The following is a 20551-nucleotide window of genomic DNA, read 5'->3' on the forward strand; positions in this document are numbered from 1 at the left end:
GGTGATGGCTAACCAACCGAATATAATAGTGATGGACAAGCAGAGGAAGACTGATGCAGTGATAGACACAGCAATCCTGAATGACAGCAACATCAGGAAGAAGGAACACGAGAAGCTAGAGAAGTACCAAGGGCTCAGAGAACAGCTTGAGAAGAGGGTGAGGGTAACAGTGCTCCCTGTGGTAACTGGAGCACTAGGTGCAGTGACCCCAAGCTAGGTGAGTGGCTCCAGCAGATTCCATGAACAACATCGGAGATCTCTGTCCAAGACAGCAGTCCTAGGAACAGCAAAGATACTGAGCAGGACCCTCAAGCTCTCAGGCCTCTGGTAAAGGCCTCTGGTATACATGTGTTAAAGCATGATGATGGTTTAATTTTAAAAGTACATGGCCAGGAAGAAAACATTATGATCTTTGTCAAATACAAACTTAACAACGACTTGAGAGACACATTGTGTAACATTAATCAAAAATGTTAGTAAAAAGTAATAAGTAACCTTTACTTATAAACATTACAATCGGCGCTAAAATAAGAAGCATATTCCCAGAATATTATATAAAACAGTCACTTCTCATAAAAAAGGGTGAAGAGGCAAGGCAGGAAAAGAGTTTTACTAGCCATGGAAGTTTGTATTTATGTGTTTTTAACTATGTGGACCTCGATCTTGAATAGCTCTGGCAATTAGCACTTAGAAGCTTAATAAGCAGTGGGTATACTATACTTGAAAAAAAGGGGGGGGGGGGGGTGGATAGAAAATGTAGAAAAAAGGTAGCAATGCAATAAAAACATCAAAAAAGGGACAAAGCGAAAGAAACCAAACCTAGACATTTGAAAAGTCTTACTTCATTTGGCTTATTATGAAAAAGTAAAAGCAAGAAGGGTATTTTCAAAGGACAGTGATCTTTGGAGGTAGTTGTCTCAAAGAATACAGACAGATTAAGGAAGAATTGTCAGCACAATCATATGAAGCCTCTCCAGGGAACATCACAGCAATATCTAAAGTTAGCATTATAACCTTAAACAACAATGTGGCTGTATAAGTTAAAGTAATACTGACAGCCAACTGCATGGCCATGTATTTGGAGAGCCATCCAACTCTTTCAAAGTGTCCTGAAAGCGCTTCACAGACCTACAATCACTTTATCCAAACTGCCTCAATATTTTACTGACAATCTGTAAGGAAAATCTATCATTACTCAAAAGGAGCAATTCATAAAACTCAACAGATTCTCTAGGCTAAATCACATCTCATCCTGAATTATGTGTAACCATAACCTATAAGATATAAACCTTACTCATCTTAAACCTCCTTTAGGTACAGTTCACAGGCATTGGAGAATAATATGCATTGTCTCAACATAAGCACATCCAATATCAATTGTCAAAAAATCTGATATTTTTATGCCTGTACATTAAATTTGCAGTCTGAGAATTTTTTTCTCAGAATTGATTGTACACAGTAGCAGAAATTAAAATTACTTTAGTCATTAACTTTTGATACTCCTGAGAACTGTTTTCATTTTTTATTTAATTTAATTTTTCCACTTAATATTTCAATTTGCTTTTTAATTTGAGTTATTTTGATCATTTGGTTTCATTCAGGAACCAAACACATCTGATTAGCATTAGAAAAAAGTTCATCAGATGTGTAAAATATAAATTTTTCATGGTTCCATTTTCAAGTTATCAGGGTGACATTTTCACAAGCACTTACTGTACTTGCTTGGGTTGCTATCAGTTTACTACTGATTACAAAAGAGAGCATACTTCTGGGCTGCTAGAAAGTACAGGACATCTTCTAATACATATATCTATTGGAGTGATTATGACAGATAATGGCTATTTATTGGGCCAGGGACATTAAAAATACAGTCCTATTGACATGATTCAGTGCCATAGCTTGTATAACTCTTGTTTAACTATCTTGTGTAAATAGCTTATATACATTTTTTCATTTCACTTACATATGGCAACATTTCAGCAAAACCCAGACTGTTTACAACCTTGGATGTGTTTATGTTTTAGTTAATGGTAAATGTTAATTAGCAAATGTTTTTGTGGCAATATGCAAAATTAAGATGGTGACCCTGATAATATTAGCATTTAGCCCAAAGCACTGTAATAATAGCTGTAGGTGATTGTTGATAAATGGCAGAGTTTGCTATTCTATTCTAAAAAGGTCTCTGAAAGGTCACCTAAAAAAACAAGCAAAAAGAAAAACGAAACAAAAAACAGAACAATTATAAGAATTACATACCAAACAAACAAACAAAAGACAAACAAACAAATTCATTCACTCCCATTCATCCCATAAATTTGGATTTTTGTTTTCATGGTAGTGAAAGGATCAGTGCACAATGCCCAAGTTACCAAAAGGTCATACTCATTTACATGTGGTTCTTAGACAAATTTAATCAGCATAAAAAAAGCACAAAACTACATATATTGGACATGTATTGCCCAGGAGGAATGTAAACAAATCTGTTATCTATGAAGAGATTGATATAAATGTTCGTCAGTAATATAAAATGTACCAATGACATTTGCCATTAATTTGGTACCTATTGATAACATAAGTCATTGACTTACTTCCACCATTTCCATAGCTGCTTTATAAACTCTAACCATTGTTTTTTTTGGTCCGGTATACCTCCAACTGCCTGAACACCAAGACACATGCTGCTAGTTCTGCCTAATTTGAGTGTAATAACTGTGTAGCAATCCTTGGACCATTAACTTTGTATATGTATTTATTTTATACTGGAACTTGGCAAAGTCTCTCAATTCATTCACTATGTGAAACAAGCTGTTTTAGCTTCCTTCTTCCTCTCTTTAAGTCAGATTCAATTCAATTCAATTCAATTTTATTTATATAGCGCCAAATCACAACAAAAGTCGCCTCAAGGCGCTTCAAAAATACAGAGAAAAACCCAACAATCATATGACCCCCTATGAGCAAGCACTTTGGCGACAGTGGGAAGGAAAAACTCCCTTTTAACAGGAAGAAACCTCCGGCAGAACCAGGCTCAGGGAGGGGCGGGGCCATCTGCTGCGACCGGTTGGGGTGAGAGAAGGAAGACAGGATAAAGACATGCTGTGGAAGAGAGACAGAGGTTAACCCTTTACAGCCGATCGGAGCGGGCACGCTCTGTTTTGCATAACAATTTTTAAATCCCGGTAGCTCTGCAACCACGTAAGCTAGCGCAATAATTTTTTTTGCATATGAAACTGGAGGAGTTGTACTTACATCTGATGCCATCAGCTTGTCCTAGGTCACAGTTTCCTTCCACATATAGCTTTGCAAAAACTGCATAAAAATCACTTGCAGCAACAAAACATGATATTCCAGAAACACGCTTCGCCGATCCATCAGCTGTTTGTAACACTTCCTACGTCCATCAGCGCGAACTATCACATGACCGCATGACCTGCCCGAAACCGGAAGTGACGTCATTTTGCGGAAATGTAGTTTTTTACGATCGGGGCCTTATGAGCTTGTGTTTTACTTGTTATGTGTTTTAAAAAGTTATGTTTGAGTTTATGACTTTCTGTGTCGTTTCTGGGATGCTTAGGACTCCTATTGCACTGCTGGAAATAGTTTATTTTGATGCATATGCTGTTATTTTGCAAATTTGCACTATAATATTTATTTTCGTTTTTCCTGCAGTATATAAAAATTGGTGTATTTCAAAAAGAAAACTATGAAGACACTCAAAATAAATTTCCTGTGGTGGGAAACTAGTTTGTGTAACTTTTTTGTATTTACAGTTTTGAGGGATAAGCCTCTTAAATTTCTCTAACTAGAAATATATGTTAAAAAAACAAAAACGATTTTCAATTTTTTTGTAGCTTATAGCACTTTTTTGCAATTTATGTAATTACTATGCACCTAATGCAGACATATTATTAAAGTTTGGGCTATAATGGTTGTATTGATGTATAGCAACTTGAAATGCTCCCAAAAATGGCTCCACAGCATGTAAAAATATAATATAAGCTCTGGCGAACTTGGTTCTATGGTAGGTCTTAAAGGGTTAATAACAGATATGATTCAATGCAGAGAGGTCTATTAATACATAGTGAGTGAGAAAGGTGACTGGAAAGGAAAAACTCAATGCATCATGGGAATCCCCGGCAGCCTACGTCTATTGCAGCATAACTAAGGGAGGATTCAGGGTCACCTGGTCCAGCCCTAACTATATGCTTTAGCAAAAAGGAAATTTTTAAGTAGAGATAGTGTCTGTCTCCCGAATCCAAACTGGAAGCTGGTTCCACAGAAGAGGGTACAGATACATTGGGCATCTTGGATGTGTTGTTTCCAGCATCTGGAGAAAATGATGATAACATCCAAATACACACAACAGCTTTCAGATCCCCCACGGTTCTTTCCATTAGTCTCTGGAATGTCGCAGGTGGTTAAACTGGTAGAAACCCAAGGGGCAAATTAATGCAGTTATCTCCCGTACCTCATTTCCACCTGCCAATAGCCACTATTCAGGTCAAGTGAAGAAAGTACAGTAGACCAGTGGTTCCAAAAAGTGGTGGGCGTGTCCTCTGGGTGGGATGCAGAGCCAATGATGGGAATGATGGGAAACAGAATGCTTGGACACCGCTAGGATAATGGACAGGTTTTTGACGGGCTCCCACTCAAACGCAAAGCAGGAGATGAAGCATGAAACTGATGCTGTCCATATTAAATATTTGCAGATTTGATTACTGCTGTTAGTCTATTATTTGTCGAGTCTGTATATTTACTTAATTTTATGATGAATAGTTTTTTGGTGTTTTTTTTTTTCTTTTTCAAGTGGGTTAATTTTTTTCCATGTTTAGTTTCTTGGTGTTTTTTTGTTGTTGTTGGTTCGAGGTTCTCAGTTTGAGCTCTTTAAAATTTGTGCACCATTTATTCATGCAGTGGTTTGACCTATTTTTAGACTGAGGTAAACCCCCACTAAGGATTCATGTCTAACTTAGTCACATGACCCCCTGGGTTTTTCATCAGGTCATTAAATAAAATGCGATAAGGAAAAGAATAACCATGTCAACACAACAGTGGTTCATAACGGAAACAATAAATTAACAACTACTACAATTATCGGCAATTTGCAGAATTCTGTGAACTGGCCAATACCCTGCTTCATAAAAAAATATAACACATCCAAAAAACATTTATTAAAAAATTTTCATTTCACATAAGCAGCCAAAAAATGCATATTAATGCATTTCGATCTGTTAACAAAAGGAAACTGCAACACAGTGGTCCTTATCTGCAATTTTGAAGAATCTGTAACTCATAACAGCATAAATGTGAGCTTGTATGTTCTTTTGTTTTGTTCACTATTCAACCCCACAAACAAAAACAATAATGAAAGCAAGACACCACTGAGACCCTGCTCAGTGCACACAGAGTAGATGAAAGGAGGTTACTGTGTTCAGTGCCATGGTGTTCCACCACAGTTTGTCAGTGCAAATATAATGGAAACAATAACATGTTTGGAGAAGAGCCTACTCAATTGCACATGTTATTATGGGTTTGTGCAACAGTATGGCGCATCCTTTCAACACACTTACAGCGTCACGTTTTCTCTGTAATTGTCTCTCTGTTAATGCCACTCCCCAAGGGTTTGTGATGAGAGACTGAGGCCAGATGAATGGTTTATATTTGTCTCCTCATTGGCTTTTGATAAAGACAACAAATCCATCCTCTGAGGTTTTTCCTCATCTTAGTTACAGTCAACTAACACTGGAAGACACATTGCATTACATTACATCCTTAGTAATAACATTTAGTGCAAACAAATTGGCCCTGAAGTAAAATGTGCAACTCAGGAAGAATTAGAGCTCTAAAAGCAGTTTTCACTTTAAACAAATTTGCTTATTTTATATTTGATTCACGGGAAAGGCTAAAAACTATTTTAATGTTGTTAAATCAGTGGGGGAAAAAACTTTCAAGGTTGATTAATTTTTAAAATAGTTCAGCCTTTTGATAGAATTATTTAAAATAAAGGTTTCATATTGAACTTTTTATGCATTTGAAGACATAAGGAAGATATCTTGATTTCAGGAAGGACCTGCTCAGCCCTGTAAGAAAATGGGACAAGAAGATAATGAATATTGAATGACCATATCTACTTCAAGCAGCCATCTCCGTTCACCAAATCCCATCAGCACACAAATCATCTGTGTGGTTATGCTGAGTTAATTAAGATCTAGTGTGTGGAATTAATCGACTCATGCCATTGCAAACGTCTTCAATCGCTGAACCTGTCCTGTTTTTTTGCTTTTTTCTGTGAGAAGGAATAAAGCTGATAATATATTATTAAAATACACTCATTTATTTTCCTTTTAGAAAAGCTAAATTCATAAGTCAGCGGCAGACAGGGAAGGCTTTAGTTTAGTTCAAAACAAACCAATAGGAATACCAAGTGAAGATAGCAAGATCCACTGTGTACTTCTGAGTCACTGTTTCCGTGTGTGGAATATCATTTGGGCTTTTATCTGGGGAAATACTGTACCCTCTCAGTCTTTCTGGACTTCCACAGATAAGAAAAATAAGTAAGATTACACCTCGTTTTTCTTCTCAATGCCAACATTTTCTTTTCCATTGCCGGTTGTAATTGTGCCCTCCAGACATTTATACAGTTAGTTCAAGAAATGGGCTAGACAGAGCAAGCACTCTTGGTGGAACCAAATGCCCCATTGAGGCATTTTCTGATGCTGCTGTGACACATGCTGGAAAGCAATCACCTTTTACTCAGTTAAGTGAATTAACCAGGAAATGTGTAAAAAAGGGGGAAAAAGCAGGAGTATCATCTCGGTTATCAGAGGAAGCCTCAATTTCTGCACAATGGCTTAATCTCTTTCATTGTTGCTGAGTGATAATTTATCATTTTTCCAGTCTGAAAACACAATTATCCATGTAGGAAACAAATTCTGCAACTCTGCACAGTCCTTGAGGAAAAACTATATGACAGAGAGATGCAGAAAGTGAAATCACAAAAGATGAATCATGTCAGCATATTTGTGGTCTTAGTTATGTCACAGCTTTCCCTGTGTATGTGTGTGTGTCAGTGACTAAACTCGTGTCTAAAAAGAAGCCACTGCGTGAGCAGCACTTTAGCAGAGCAGCAGCAGCAGCTGTGGAGCTCCATCTGTGTCTACACAGGAGGCATTCAGGCACAGTATTGAGCTGTAGGTTACCTGTGCTATGGAAGTGCTCAAACATCAACATGCAGTTACTGTTGTATGATTATGTGCTCAAAGAAAATCGACTTAAAGCTTAAAAATAAAGCTTAGTCCTTTTTTAGAGCCTGAATAAAACGCAAGCTGTTATTATGCCTGTCAAGTCAACTGGACTGACTGAGGTAGGTGTATGTTGGTTGAGTCAGATGTGTGTGATACAGTTAGGTATACAGATACCAGCATGACCTCTCAACTTATATTCCATAAAGGCATAAACATGCAGTGAAATACAAATAGTTGTAGATATTTACATACATCCTGTCTGACAAATAATTAAAGTTGTATGGCAACAGAGTTGCCATATATAGAGTTTGGTGCTTCTTAAGGATCCTTCCCATGGATATAGTTTCTAGACAGTGCAACAACCATTGCAAGAGTATTCTCTACATTCTGTCCATGACATTTGCTTTGACCAGCTCTATTGTACTTCATGTCCATTGCAACAGGGTGTCTAATCAAGGAGCTCCACAAAAAGGGGGGAGGTTGTTCAGACAATGCAGCACAAAATGATTTATGGAAAAGTGACCCAAATTTACTTCCTATTTGTTTCTATATAGAAAATGATAAGGTGTCAAATTTTTGGTGAATGCTGGTGAAACACTACTTTTTCATTCGCAGGTTGTCAGTTTTTGACATTTAGTTAATTCCATTGGTATCTCGTGAGTATGCTAAGATGTCCTTATTGTCCATGTCACATTTAGCTCTTTGACTACCTAAAAAGGTGCATTATGATACCTGAAACTGGTATGTTTTAGTGCATTAACTAAGCCACAAACTGAGTGAAATCAGAAGTAAAAGCTTAGTGAAAACTAAACGATCAATGAAAATAAATCCAAACAGGATGCAAAACCCAGAACTTCGAAACAAGGCAAACCAGTCTTCTGTCTGATAAACTTTTAATTATTCGACTGACAAGACGCCCTTCTTGACTTTTAATACTGACTTTCAAAGAGGCATCTACTGGCATCTCATATTGCCATAGGCAGCAATATCATGATACAGATCTCAACGAATGTCTCTGGAAGTCTAGCAGCATCTGAGGGAATGTTTGGATTTGACACCTTGGCATGGTCAAGCAGGAGTAACAGAGAAAAATAAGAATACATTTTTTTATTTAACCTATAAATTTATAACTGTGTTGGCTGCTGTTTTTTTTTTTTTTTTGCCTATAGCTATGCTAGCTCCATTAGGTTATGTTTCTAATTCCATCCATACAATTTCAGAAGATTTTTCCAGAAACTGCATTTCCACACAGCTACAGTTTAACATGCAACATTTAAGATGCACCAATTACAAAAAGGTTCAACGTAAATGTTGGCAGATTTATGTTAGGTTAGCATTTTATTATGCTAATAACTATTTGTCCAAACTAAACAAATGAAAACTAAACAGTTTTAATCAGGTCAGAAAAGCAATCTTAAGTACATAAGTACAGTGACTTCCCATCCAGAGACCATAATATTCTGGACAAAGTTTACTGAAACATCCCTGGGACATATCAAGGTGCAGCATTTCCACACCATAGCATGTAAGATCACATCTCATTGGAGCTGATCCCTGTCACTTCAGTATTATAGGACTGCATTGAGCATACTGACTGGGAAGTGTTCAAGGATGGCATTTAGAGGAATAGAAATTATTTGTCCTGGCCTCTCTGCATTTCTGTTTTAATTCTATCCTAGGCACAAAAACCATCAGAGTGTTTGAAATCAGAAACTGGTGGGGATCACTAATGCAGCAAAATGTTTGTAAGTTACCCAGGTCAAACCTCTGTGGTAGCCGTCTTGTTTTTCCAGTAATGAGGAAGCCCGCCTCAAATACAGTACTTTTGTAGGCCAGTTTGAAGTGAGAAGCCGTGGTCTCCGAGTATATAAAGCTGGCAAGACATTTGATATGTCCAAATTCAGGAGAAGGATGCTTCAAAGAATCCTACCTACCTGCTCCACATAGGTAGGATCATTTGACGGCCGGGTAGGACGGAAGTGAACAGCTGTGAAATGGACAGCCTTCTAGCCTCTGTTCAAGTCCGCCCTTACTTCCGTGTTTTTCTGGTCGTTAGTGCCACAGCGCAAAAACTTTAAAACATTTATTAACTTGTGTTCTTAAGAATTATCTTCTTGATAACACACATACATACTTTGTATTTTTTTTAAGTTACCCCATTTTTTTCTGGCGTGCAAGGGGGTGACTTTCCCCTGCTGGCCCATCTTCTCCAGAATTGTCCTAAACACAAAAAACAGAGAAGAGAGAAAAACCATGGCAACTATGATAATCCCTAAATCCAAAAGTTTTCACGGCAGAACACAAGAGGAGTACGGTCTTGACATCACAGGTTCTGTACAGCATGAGGGTTAATAAATCCGTACTCACATAAATATGATGTGTAAATTGATTATTCTTGTACCTCCATGCCACAGTGGCCGAATTCTTCACCCCAGTGAAGAGGTGATCACTTTCTACTATCATTTTAAGCCATTTGAGCCATTTGGTCTTTCTTCCCTAACACATATCACAAAAAAGGTTAATTCGCAAAAATCATAATTGCAGCAATACATAAAAAAACCACGGGACCCACCATACAAGCTAGTTTACAATTATTTTAATTTTAATAAAAAACATGTCTATGCAGATTCCCAAAGCTTAACAATACAACTGCTATGAAAATGTTACTTTTGTACCACCAGATTTTCATATAATTACATTTGAAAGTGTTTTCCTCTCCGGCTTCAACTGCCATCGTTATCAGAAAAAAATCTCCTGTATGGCCTGCAGTGATTCCTGGGATATGGTAGGACACGAAGGATACACCCAACCCATCGTTCAAATTCGGGGAAATGAAGGACGCATTTGTCGCCACATTTGGAGGACTCTTTGAATTTGGACAGCCTTTGTCACGTTGCTGTGACGTCATTGCCTACAAATACACCATTTGAAGCATCCTTCCCCTGAATTTGGACACAGCCTATAGTCAATAGTCGATATATTCGTCAAATTGCCCAACCCTACTAACAACTTCAGTTAAGACAGAGTGATGGCTGATGTTTTCCACACCACACCACACCACACCTCTGCATCACAGAAACTGTGGCTAGTCAGCACAGCATAGGCTCTGTTTAAGACACAGGATGCTTATTATTGATCGGGTGACAGGCTGGCATTTAGCAGGGCCCGGAAAGACCACATATGTGAGGATGCTATTGGTTAATTTCAGTTCTGCCTTTAGTCAAAAAAAGCTTTATTGTCAAAGTCAAAGGAGCTTGCAAAGAAAAGCGTCTGGACTTCTTTAAGTTGCTTGAAGACGTTTCACCTCTCATCCGAGAAGCTTCTTCAGTTCTAAGGTCAAATGGTGGAGAGTCCCAGATATAAACCTAGTGGGAATAACCCCCACAGAGGGACAAAAGGACCCCCTGATGATCCTCTAATCGCCTGAGCCAAGGTGTGAAACTGGGCGTGGGTCCCAATCAGCCAGAGTTTCGGGTGTGTTCATTGTGAAACCTGGCCCCACCTTATCATGCGAATTCCTGAGGTCAGATGGCCCAGGATGTGAGTGGGCGTTAAGGCGTTTGGGAAGGGATCTCAAAACTGGATTATAGATGGCAGAGAGTTGGTGTCGTAAACCCCCGCCTCTGTTCAAAGATGGTCGCTCACAGTGGACATAGATGGCTTCTTTCACTCCTCTTTCAAACCATCTGTCCTCTCTGTCCAAAATGTGAACATTGGCATCCTCGAAAGAGTGTCCTTTACCCTTAAGATGCAGATGGACTGCTGAGTCTTGTCCTGTGGAGGTGGCTCTTCTGTGTTGTGCCATGCGCTTGTGAAGTGGCTGTTTGGTCTCTCCAATGTAGAGGTCTGAGCATTCCTCGCTGCACTGTACAGCATACACCACATTGTTAAGTTTGTGTTTTGGCGTTTTGTCTTTCAGGTGAACCAGTTTCTGTCTGAGCGTGTTGCTGGGTCTGAAATACACTGGGATGTCATGCTTGGAGAAAACTCTCCTGAGTTTCTCTGATACACATACCGGGGATGGAGTTGTGTGTGTGACAGCAGGAAGTGAATTCAGCATCTTGACAGCCTGATGGACAAACCTGTCTCTTAGTCTCCTGGTTCTAGCCAGGCTGTTCGGTCTCCTTCCTGATGTCAGCAAACTGAAGAAGCTGTTGGACAGATCAGGGGATGTGCATTGCAGGTGGAATCACCTGCAATGCACAGGACTTTCCAGATGAGGCTGGTGTGTCCAGGGTGTGAGTTCTCCTGAAGTTTATGATAACCTTCCTTTCATATCAAAAATCCTTGAAAGAGTAGTTGTCAAACAGCTAACAGATCATCTGCAGAGGAATGGTTTATTTGAAGAGTTTCAGTCAGGTTTCAGAGCTCAGCACAGCACAGAAACAGCTTTAGTGAAGGTTACAAATGATCTTCTTATGGCCTCTGACAGTGGACTCATCTCTGTGCTTGTCCTGCTAGACCTCAGTGCAGCGTTCGATACTGTTGATCATAGTATCCTATTAGAGCGATTAGAACATGCTGTAGGTATTACAAGTACTGCGCTGCAGTGGTTTGTATCATATCTATCTAATAGACTCCAATTCGTGCATGTAAATGGAGAGTCCTCTTCACACACTGAGGTTAATTATGGAGTTCCACAGGGTTCAGTGCTAGGACCAATTCTGTTTACATTATACATGCTTCCCTTAGGCAGTATCATTAGAAGACATAGCATACATTTTCACTGCTATGCAGATGACACCCAGCTCTATCTGTCCATGAAGCCAGATAACACACACCAATTAGTTAAACTGCAGGAATGTCTTAAAGACATAAAGACCTGGATGGCCGCTAACTTTCTGCTTCTTAATTCAGATAAAACTGAGGTTATTGTACTCGGCCCTGAAAATCTTAGAAATATGGTATCTAATCAGATTCTTACTCTGGATGGCATTACCTTGGCCTCCAGTAACGCGGTGAGGAACCTTGGAGTCATTTTTGACCAGGACATGTCCTTCAACGCACATATTAAACAAATATGTAAGACTGCTTTCTTCCATTTGCGCAACATCTCTAAAATTAGAAATATCCTGTCTCAGAGTGACGCTGAAAAACTAGTTCATGCATTTATTACTTCCAGGCTGGACTACTGTAATTCATTATTATCAGGATGTCCAAAAAACTCACTGAAAAGCCTTCAGCTAATCCAAAATGCTGCAGCAAGAGTCCTGACAGGGACTAGAAAGAGAGAGCATATTTCTCCTGTTTTGGCTTCCCTTCATTGGCTTCCTGTTAAATCCAGAATTGAATTCAAAATCCTGCTCCTCACATACAAGGTCTTAAATAATCAGGCCCCATCTTATCTTAATGACCTTGTAGTACCATATCACCCTATTAGAGCGCTCCGCTCTCGCTCTGCAGGCCTACTTGTTGTTCCTAGAGTATTTAAAAGTAGAATGGGAGGGAGCCTTCAGTTTTCAGGCCCCTCTTCTGTGGAACCAGCTTCCAGTTTGGATTCGGGAGACAGACACTATCTCTACTTTTAAGATTAGGCTTAAAACTTTCCTTTTTTCTAAAGCATATAGTTAGGGCTGGACCAGGTGACCCTGAATCCTCCCTTTGTTATGCTGCAATAGATGTAGGCTGCCGGGGGATTCCCATGATGCATTGAGTTTTTCCTTTCCAGTCACCTTTCTCACTCACTATGTATTAATAGACCTCTCTGCATTGAATCATATCTGTTATTAACCTCTGTCTCTCTTCCACAGCATGTCTTTATCCTGTCTTCCTTCTCTCACCCCAACCGGTCGCAGCAGATGGCCGCCCCTCCCTGAGCCTGGTTCTGCCGGAGGTTTCTTCCTGTTAAAAGGGAGTTTTTCCTTCCCACTGTCGCCAAAGTGCTTGCTCATAGGGGGTCATATGATTGTTGGGTTTTTCTCTGTATCTATGAAGCGCCTTGAGGCGACTTTTGTTGTGATTTGGCGCTATATAAATAAAATTGAATTGAAAATTGAATTGAATCTCCTTAGTCTTCTCCACATTGAGGGACAGGTTGTTTTTTCTGCACCACTTGGCCGCTTCACTTCCGTAGTAGGTCTCATAGTTGTTGCTGATGCGACCTACCACAGTTGTGTTGTCTGCAAACTTGAAAAGGTTGGAGCTGTGTGATGTCCAGTCGTGGGTCAGCAGAGTGAAGAGAAGGGGGCTCAACACACATTCTTGGGAGGTGTTCTTATGCCGGAGGTGTTGCTGCCGACCCGTAGTGTCTACTGTCTTCCTGTCAGGAAATCCAGCAGCCAGTTACACAGCAATATGCTGATCCACAGCAGATCCAGTTTGTGAATGAGTTGCTGGGGAATGATCATGTTGAATGCTGAACTGGAGGTCGAACAAAACCTCTTGAATGGGCTTGACTCTTCCTTGGACTGCTGGCAAACCTCTATAGAACCACAATAGAAATCATACTTCGTCTTATGGTGTGGCAGTTGCACAGAACAGAATGAACTTGGCTGGGTGGTTAGAACAGCAGAATGGTACTCATGGCCATTTATGAATGGTCATTCATCAATGATCAGTGGTTGTTGATGACTGGCCATGACAAGTTGCATATTAAAGATCAAGGAACTGACCTCTCAGCCAATTATGGATTCCGTGGTGCTAGTTTCAGTCATTGTGCAAATGTACTGTTTATGAGGTTGGGGAAACCTGCAGTCAGCTGAGACTAAAGAAGTCACCTGTATGATTGATGAAATGTTTCTCCCACTGAAAACGCTACATCCAGATGAACAGAATCAACCATTTGGGGTGTCTAAAATTGTTTTGAATTTTTGGTGAAGCATTCCCAAATCATGCTGATATTTTCCCCAACTTTCCAAAAATGCCATCCATTTGTCAGAGTCAAACAAAATCTGAGTGGTTAACTTATTTTATCCCTAAAATTGGTAGGTTCTAATATTTCAATGGAAATTAGTCAGTGAGAAGCATTTAACTTGAAGTGAGTAGAATCCATCTTTGAGATGACAGCCTCTGCCTAAATAATAACCATTACTTAGAGGTGCGCTGCTTACTGTCCTGGATTGGACACTCATTGTCTCTAAATTGCTTATTACCTTACACTGTTCCAAAAAATAGTAATGTCAAATTATTTTACTGTGTATTTTACAGTTGTGTACTGTTTTTCTAGAATATCATTACATTTACATAAGTAGACTGTGGTCTGACACGTCAAATGTAAAATAACATAACATCACTGTAAATGTAAAACACAATTTACTTGTTTTTTTAATATATTTTTTGTACATATGCATATTTAGATTGTAAAAATACATTCGGAAATGTATCATAATTCTCATAACGTCTGTTATGTGAGAGAATGATCTGTTAAAGTCAAATGTAATACTATGGAAAAATATATAAAATGATCAAAAATTAATGAGAATAACCAATCATTAAAGGAGTATTTGAATTATGATTTTGCTGAAAATTTCATGTCACCTAGGTCTGATTCAATAATTCAGAGGTAACAAGTGAAAATATAATTAATAGGAATAAAAACTTAAAAAAACATATTGTGGCGAGTGAACAGCTAGTTCTCTCCCAACATGCGTCGGGACATGTGCTGATGTTTAGATGTTCTTGTTTTATTGTTTATGGTTACGTTACTTTAAACTGTTATCTTGAATGTTGTGTTTACGCCGTGGTGCAGCGTCACTGATAGTTGTTGTTTTGTAGAGAGAGTGCTGTACCATGAGCGACTTCTGTTGTGCTGTTGTTGAACCTTGAGGCACATTGTAGCACTAGCAAGTGTTTTAATAAGCAGCTCCCCCTACCAGCTTGGGGTTAAATAACAAGTTCAATCTCTCTCTGTGAGCTTCTTTGTTAAGATTTCTCTGCATGCCACAATGTAAGACATTGCACGGACACGCTGTGCTAATTATATATTTTGAAAAAGAAATGTAGAGGTAGGAATTGCAATTAATATAAATAACATGACACTAAGCATCGGCCAATGAATGTGAACTAAGAACAAGGTCGTGGGTAACGCTGCGACCGTAGGAAAAAAACCCTAATATGAAGGTTTTTTACTGTGAATTTTACAGTAATGTTCTGTTCTTCTAGAATATCATTAAAGTTACATAAATAGACTTTGACTTCACATTTTGAATGTAAATTAACGTTAAATCACTGTAATGTAATACAACATAATTGTCATGATTATTAAATGTATCTGTCTGTACATATGCATATTTCGATTGTTAAAATACATTCAAATGTAATGCTATGGAAAAGTATATAACATGATCCCTATAAGCTTGTGTTACATCACATAAGTATTATTATCGTTGCTAGTTAGGCCGTTCGTGGCTCAAGAGTTGGCAGTTCGCCTTGTGATCAGAAGGTTGTTGGTTCGCACCCCGGCTCGGACACTTGTTGTGTCCGTGGTCAAGACTCTTCGCCTACTAGTGATGGCCGATGGTGCGATATGGCAGCCTCGCCTCTGTCAGTCTGTCCCAGGGCATGCAATCCATTATTATTTAAACCAAATGTTAACTGTATATTTCTGTACATTTACGTATTATGATTCATATTGCCACATTCAGTGACCTTGTTTATAGGTAATTTCATTGTTTGATCACGTTAAAATGTTCCTTATTTAATGTCTAAAAGCACTTGGAAAAGGCAGAATCCCATGTAAAATTAGCGCAACAAACTCTATTTTCATTACTGAAAATGACCGTATTTTTATGGGACAGTTATTTTCTGTTATTTTACGGTCGTATTTTTGGCGCCCCAGCTGCCAGAATATTACCGTTTTTTTAAGATGTTTTTTTTTCCCTATTTATAGATGATTTCATTGTTTAATCACATTAACATGTTCCTAATTTAATGTTTAGTGGCACTTGAAAAAGGCGAGATCCCATGTCAAATTAGCGCAACTAATTGTATTTTCATTACTGGAAATAACCGTATTTTTATGCGGGAGTTATTTTCTGTAATTATACGGTCGTATTTTGGCACCCCAGCTGCCGGAATATCACCGTTTTTTCAAGATGCTTTTTCTAACAGTGTAGAGTTAAATATTCCTACATTTACATACATACAGATGAAATATTTAATACCAATGAAACTGATAAATTGGCAGAATTGGTGGCCCCACTCACTGGATAACCACAGTGTTTGCTGAAGAGAATCCCACTTTTAAAAAATACACTTACCAAAGTAATTTCCTGTTAATGAAACTTTGTCTAAATGACCCAGAACACTGGTATTTTTGTTTGTTTGTAAATGAAAGAGGTAATTGTTTACTGATGAAGCTGTTTCTGAAAGCTTCTGTGCTGTAAGCATAACTAAATACTGCCAGATCATTTTGCTCTCCATTAGTCTTATCTCTTTGTCCTAGCACGCTCCAAAACCTTATTAGGCTTTTCCCCTAAGGTAACTGTTGAAACGCCATCTCAAAGCCATCATTTACATGGCATAGATCCTAGATGTGGTTTACTCCAAATAAGGTGTGTTGCATAAGCATTTGCCTCCTATTTAGTGCCACTGAAATAACTGAACTGTATTTTCAAAGAATAAACATGCAAGGACTAGAGTGAAAAAAAAACACACAGTAATGCACACTGAGTCCTTGTTGATACCATTCATATTTTCAAGGTTCTCACAAAAGCTGTATACAGGGGGATTTGGCTTTGACCTTAAAGCAGCTTTTGTGTCCATTACTTGTAGTCAGAAGATGCTAAAATTGTTGGAATATTGATAGACTGGAATGAAAAAGAAAATGTTTTTGTTCTTTTTGTTTTTTTTTTTTGTTGTTGTTTTTTTTAACTGAACCCTCTGTTAAGTAAAAATGTTTCATGTCAGGGCAGCGTATTTGAACTCATATTTTTAATTCAGCCATCCTCACAATAATGCCATCAGAGGTCAGAGGAAGCCTAGATAATGTATCAGCATACTTACTGAACATGCATGTTCGGAGCACACGCAATATTGCACCTATTGATAACACAGAATGTCTGGGCATTTAGATCTGTTAAAGGTACCAGCATCTTTAATAATTCAGTCCTTATCTCTTGTCTACACCAACTGACTTTGCAAGACATCACGTAGCATTATCAGGTAAAAAACTTGGAGGACCTGGATCAGATCAGAGTAAAAAAAACAAAACACTTTGTGAGAGCAAAGAAAGCAGCAGCCTTAAATTTTAAAGTCTGGCTACAGACAAACTGCCTTTTGTTTTGCATGCTGTGACTGCAGCAAACATATCTGATTCTAGCTGTCTGATTAGTCAAGACTGTGGCAGATGTAGTTATCTGAGATCAAAGTTGAAATCATGTGTAGCGCTGCATGCCAGGAGAACTTAAGCTTCTACACAGTTTAAAGCAAACCTGAAACAAGAAGCAATTTAATTAAAAAAATATAGAGAAGAGAAAACAGCAGAAGGAATGTCTACCTTCAAAGAGAAAACCCAGTAAGCCCTCCATTTCAGCCAATTACATTACAAAGCAAACCAGATTTTACCAGTAACAATGATGCCCTACAGTGAAAAATGAAGCAAATTCATAAAAGACTTAATAGTGATTTAAAAGCCACCTTTGTCTTCTGAAATGAACATATACATAGTATGTATAGTTATTGAAAAGTACAGAAAAGCCCAAATGAAACACAAATGTAAGGGAAGGCAAGTTCAAATTATTACCTCTAAAATAGAGTACTAAAAGTCAAGACATTGTTTTTGTACAGAATTCCACTGCATTTTTTTATTCTCTTAGAACTGATCAGAAAGCTGCGTTCTGGTTCATAAGGCTCAGATGTGAAACAAAAGTAATCATAAATAATGTTAAAATGTATTCTAAAATTCTTGTTTACTGGGACTTGATGTTTAGAAAGGCTGTAAAAGATTATGGATACTACCACACACAACTACATTTCAAACTGTTTCCCAAAATTTTGCTGGACCAACCACAGAATGTCACTCTTTCAAGGATATGTTGTGCAATGTTACAACTGTGTGCCAGAAGGATCTAAACTACTGCAGATGACTGAATCCATTGAATGGATGCTCTTTATTCAGTCTCTCCATGTTTTTGCATGGGTATTAACTAGCTTTGGTATGAGGCCCGTCCATTGTCTGCTCGCTCTGCCCATCCTTGCATGATATGAATGAAGATTAGTATGGATAGTCTGAATGAACCACCCAGGGTCTGGTGTTAATACGTTGCAGCAGGAAATTATATGATGTCACTGCATGTATAAGTAAACTAAATGAAACACAATGCAAGAGTTGAATTCAATATGGCTAAAGCCGGTTGTAAAAGATGTTGAATGAAGGACAAAGGCAGCCTGTTAAAATCAATATGTCCACTTCCTGTTTTAGTGCATGCACAGTTTTTCAAGGCCACACAACTGAGCATTCTTTTTATCTTCTGTTCTCCCTCTATGTTTGTGTGATACACCAAGAATGATTCATGTGGGATATCCAACAAACAATGCCATTATAATTTGTCATTTCTGCATGCTTGGCTCTCTCACTTGTGGTGGAGATTTGGCAAGGTCATCGGATTCACCTGACCTGCTGTAAGGCAGCACAATGAGGGGAAAAAGGATAATACACATGACACGGATTGAAATGGATTGCAGTCTTATATTCCCAGAACAGTACTCCAACAAGCTGATAGCTGACTGCACATAGCAGCCACTCCTCATCGCTTCTGTTTTCTTATTAAACCCGCTGTATCCTCGCTGTGCAAAGCAGTGTGGAAACAGAAGCCACAATGGTGTTAGAGCAATGCCATGTGACCAAATGAAGCTCTAATCAAACAAAGAAGTATCTGTGAACAAGTGCTTGAGCTTACAACCACCCTGTACTCTTGACTCTAATTAAGACCACATTTTGCTGAGGTCAGGGAGGGGTTTTAATTTAAAAACCATTAAGTTGTGCGCATAGTCAGGACTTGTGTGGCATCAAAAGCAACTATCATTTTAATTAAGTCTTATCTTTACCCAATTTCTCTGGCACAAGACATCGTCATAAATTCTAAATAACAACTTTAAATAAAATGAACGTAACAAAAGGTACTGACTTGTGAACTCAGCAGTAATTTGTGTTGGGGTGGAAAATTCTGGAAACTGAAACAGCATTTACCTATCGCCTAGAAATGGTAACAAATGGGATATACAGGACATTGTGGACTATATATTTCATGGTTAATGACATTGTGCTGAAGTTTTTGTTCTCAATCATAAAATTGGTTAATAAAGTCTTCAAAAAGCATTGCTTTATGCTACATGATTGTCTTTTGGGCAATAGACAATATTGTAGGAATATTTGTATTGTCAAGTAGGCTGTGTGTGTGAAAAGTCTGATGAACAGAAGAACCCATTGCTGCTTTCACACTTGCGCAAGCATTTGATACTAGACAGGAACAACATCATGTGTTACTTGTATCTTGAGTGATGACACTCAGTGCTTTCAGTGCATTGTCATTTGTTGCCTTCTATCCAATATCTTAACAGCATCCCAAATTGATGTTGAGGTAAAGAAATTATCTTGTTCAATCTTCTTATGAGACTCAAAAGCTGTCATAGTAATCGTGAGAGCTTCTGTTAGGTACACAGCAAAGTGCCACTTTCATCCCTAGTGGCCTGCAACCCCTCCATGCATACAGATGGGGAGCGGAGAAAAGAGCAAGAGCACATTAGTAAACAAAGCCAATGTGGCTCAGTGAAGTTCAGCTTCTCATTAATGTTAACACTTTCCTCTAAAAGTGCACTATACAGAATATTCTTAAAATACTGACCATAACATAACACACAGTGGCTTGTCTTGATCCTATTTATTGCTATCATAGTCTTAGCCCAATTTGACTCAGCCTTTAACATCAATCTCCAATTGGTATGGAATCCAGTGGCCACTTGCCAAATGCCTCATTCATTGTTTTCTTTGTTTCATTCTTTAACTGCTTGTTCTTCAACATGTTTGACAGGATGTGTGTATATTAAAAATATGTTTCTTGACAGTAATACATTTTTATTCTGTGAAGTTGTATTGTGGTTAGACTGGACATTAATTAATTAATCAATTTGCTATTCCATCTTAAGTACAAAGAGGTATTATATGTTGATATGGGAGAGCACCAACTGCTTGGCATGCTACCTTGGGGGATATTTATCCAGAACTCATGCATAGAAGTCTTTAGCATATTATAGCTGTTAATTCTTCATATTCTGTTGATAGATTTTTTATTTCAACATTTTAAACTGTTGAACTAAGACCTTTATATATTTTACATTAAAGAAACGCCCTGCAGCCTTTAAAAGTGGTTAAC

The 20551-nt window shown here is 38.3% G+C and overlaps 1 protein-coding gene across 1 annotated transcript in view; it reads left to right on the forward strand.

Moving 5' to 3' along the window:
• Nucleotides 1-20551, forward strand: part of opcml (opioid binding protein/cell adhesion molecule-like) — a 449624-nt gene that overhangs the window by 154942 nt on the left and 274131 nt on the right. The window lies entirely within an intron of this gene.

The sequence above is a fragment of the Mchenga conophoros genome, linkage group LG10, assembly GCF_057382185.1.
Source record: "Mchenga conophoros isolate Kocher_MC1m ecotype Shallow Benthic linkage group LG10, M_conophoros_male_GT1.1, whole genome shotgun sequence".
Classification (NCBI taxonomy): domain Eukaryota; kingdom Metazoa; phylum Chordata; class Actinopteri; order Cichliformes; family Cichlidae; genus Mchenga; species Mchenga conophoros.